The sequence below is a fragment of the Pinus tabuliformis genome, chromosome 6 (assembly GCF_031772625.1).
Source record: "Pinus tabuliformis cultivar Carrire ecotype Pingquan chromosome 6, CPIR1, whole genome shotgun sequence".
NCBI lineage: Eukaryota > Viridiplantae > Streptophyta > Pinopsida > Pinales > Pinaceae > Pinus > Pinus tabuliformis.
In genome coordinates, this window is record NC_142292.1 from 1,664,144,923 (window position 1) to 1,664,148,789 (window position 3,867).

The window sequence follows — 3,867 nt, forward strand, 5'->3', positions numbered from 1 at the left end:
TCACACTCTTCCCAATGAGATCAAACAAGGTATTTAATCTCTCCTCTCAAGCTCAATTAGGAAGACTAAATTCCAACAGCATTTCACCTCAAAAATATTCAGCTTTCCCCCTCAGTAACCAGCCCAATGCCTCATTTTATAGTGTAGAGGAAGGAAGTTAAAGGTCCACCTATGAAGGGATAGAGTCTTCCTTCAAAGGGATAAGCTCCTCACATCAAGGGGTTAGCTCCTTAAGGTATGGGATGCATGAAACTTAAAGGAGCGAACTTGCCACCTCAAGATTCCCTCTAGAAGCTTCCAGAAATGACTCAAAGTGAGTTTCTAAGAATGTACTTGCGCCTTTTTGACTTTTATAGGGGTCCGCACACATTACACAGAGACAAAGTGGTCAAGTACGTAGGGGACATGACCAGTAGGTGCGGGACCGTAGGTAATGCTAAGAGAAAGTGTGGAACTAGAGTTTTAGAGACTTTTAAAGGCTTTCTCTTATTTTTCAAGGCTTGACATGAAGAACTGAGGTTTAAGACTTGCAAAGGAGGAAGGTATGAGTGGTGATAGACTCACACCGATTGGAGAATGTCATGGTGACAATATTTTGTGCAACAGATTGCCCCCTAAAGTGTGAAGTCTGTAATAGATGAGGATAGCATTTGTCATCTAAGAAGAGTGAAGTAATTTATCATTTCAAGGATCATCCTGTGGACACCCTGGTTGGAACCTATAAAAACATTCAATACAAAATATATATATGTGAACATATCATCGCTGAGGTAGGCATTCCCATACTCAGATCAAAACTAACTAGAAAACTAACTAAACTGCTTTGATATAGGAATGATTTTGTAATACATCAAAAATATAGACATATGTAGACATAGTATGGGCGCATCCATCTATTTATGAATAATCCATTGTATAATGAATAACAAAATTCCTCGTAGCCTGGCTGGTGGAAACTAGATCCAGGGTCTTGATTTCTGCTTCCCGAACTAGTACGATTCTATCCATGTGAATGAATGTGTCGAAGTCGAACATGGTAGAAACAACTTGTTTGCCAGTCAATGATGTGAATTGTTAACAAGTGTGAGAGAAACCACCAGTAATGTGAATGGCTCTCAAATTACTCAGTACAATCCATGAAATGTGAATAGATGAGCTGATGTCAAACATGTCATAGAATCCTTTGATCGAAGGTCAATGATGCAACCTATCGTCAAAGGTGAGAAACCTACCATTGAGGCATGCAGATTCCAAGGTACTGACGATTTCTAGATCATCTTTCTAGATAATGAGCTGAAGTCGATAGAAAGCGATCCGTCGTAGGCAAGCCCACAACACGAAATCATAGATCAAGTTTGAAGAAATATATTTGGGAAGGACTAACTCAGGGATGGTCAAGATGGATGACAGATATTTTGCAGATGAATGGTTTATTCGAACTGACCTCTTGAACACATAACGACACTACAGATGGTTTGGTGACAATTGACCTAAAGCTAATACCTAGAAACCGACTGAAGACTTTCAATATGGTTTGATTAACTGTTAGGCAAAGGATTTCCCAACCCATGTGAACAAAAGGTGTCGTGTTCAAGAGTGGTTAAATGCTTTTCTAAAACACAAAGTATAACAAACAGGTTCATTTTTCTCTCTTTTCCCACACCATTTCTGGCAAGTACCTCTTCATTTTTGACAAGCTTGAGGAGGATAACATTTGCTTGGGTATAACCTCATGCTTTGGATGAGTCCAACTTAGTTTAAAATTCGAACCCTAAGAAGGAGTGGTTTGTTCCTGTTTAAAATTGAACAGGTCCTTTACTGTTAAATTTTAACGAGTCCAGTATAGGGGCAACTCAACGTTTTTCAATTTTAGGGAGTCAGAAGAAAAAATTAAGAAAACTCCATGGTTATCCTTTTTCGTAAATTTGTGTTTCCCAAGCCCGAAAAAGTATAAAATAATACTTGAGAGAACCGCTTGACCATTACAATCAAGGAGTACTTTTCATAATTAGTGTGTCTAATCTGAAAAAGTAAAAAAGCGATCAACGACACATCATTTTATAACCAATATCGAACTTGAAACGACAAAAGCCCGACAATATTTTCATGTTTATATGGTCAGAAAAGAGCTGTAAGTGGACCGCCCTTTTAATTCCATTTTAACGAGATTAAAAAGAAAAACTTGGTAATATTTTTATATTTTACGAGTCAAAAAAGAGCTTAAAGAGGACTCCAATGCCTTTTGTTGAAAATGATCAATTTTCCCTGAAAAATCCAATATTCTGCACAAAAACTCAAACATTACTCATACCTGTTTAAAATAAATAAAAATGCATCAAAAATTTACATTTTTAAAGTGAAAAATAAACAAAATAAAAATTCATTTATTCAAAAAATATTATAAAAAGGGCTTTTGTAAATTCATTTTTACCGTTTGACTTCAGAGTGAGAAGAGAGATCTTTTGGGTAAGAAACTTCCTGTGAAGATTGCGGAAAATCCGTCCATTGGAATTGAAAACTGTCGGCTCCAGGTAATCCACATCACCTTTATCTTTCATTTCAACCGTTTGCATTTCGGTTTTAGGCTTCCATTTTGATTTTTTAGGGAAAAATTAGTTTAAAAAACCGCTCGCAGGGGTTTGCGGGTGCAACATGCGAAACCTACGAACCCCGACTTTTTCCTACAAAGGAAAGAGCCAGAGTCCCGCACCTATTGCTTGGGAAGAGTGTGGATCTACGCACTGTCCCTAACTAGCGGGTGCGGACCCCGCGAAATAGGTTTTAAAATTTCAATTTTTTCCATTTTCGCCCAAAAATTTTCGAACTAAAATGTTCTAATACATCTTTTGTGCAATGTAGGACATACAAAATGCTTATTTAGCAGGAACACAAGCACGAAGATGTGGACCTTGCTGCAATAAATCATCAACCCTCATTGGATGCATTGAGAGCATGCAGGCTATTTAAATTCTGGGCCATACTTGGCATGAGGGCCCAAGTAGACTTTTTGCAATGGCTGGTAGACAGGTGGAATATATAGGACCAATGTTTCATTATTGATGGCCACCGGCTCGAAATCCAGCTAGAGGACATTTATTACCTGACTAGTTTGCCTAAGAGAGGTGAACGATTATCTCTATTCGGGACTCGGCCAGGTGGCCAGTCTGTTGATAGTCTCTGACTAGAGTTTTGTAATGACCAAACAAAGGACAAAGCGATCGATATCAAAAATATCTCTCGTCCTGAACTTAAAGTGATTTCATTTACTGTCACCAGACTCTGCAGAAGCGTAGCACTACATGTAGCTATCGGATCCCAAATGCGAATGGCAGTAGACTATTATCGAGGCACCATCTTCAACTGGTGTGAAGCTGTGTTGGCGAATGTAAAAGGCCAACTAACTAGAGCAAAGAATAGACAACTAAAATACTTTGGATATGGTTTCCTAGTTGTGAGCTTTGGTCTAGAGAGGGTCCTGATGTTAGTCCCACAGCATCTTTCCATTGGAGTTGGACTTCCCCGAGAGCCTAAGCTAATGCGTTGGGTTGCAGTTATGGCCCGTCATCCTGAGGAGGGTTCAAAGGTTGTTCGATTTCTGCCTGAATATTTTCGTTGGTTGGAGAACCAACTTTTCGTGATTCAGGATTTTCCATATGCTAGGATGGATTATCGTGGTGACACAGACATGACTCTTCCACCAGGATAGCAATGGGATGATTCAGGTAAAATCATTCTCAACATTTTCTAAGTTTTAACTAATTTTCTTCTAAACCATCCAAAACTGATAGTACAAGTTGCAAATGCAGATGTGGGTCCACGACGACCAGCCACTCTTCAACCCTATGAGAGGAGACACCCAGCTGCAGT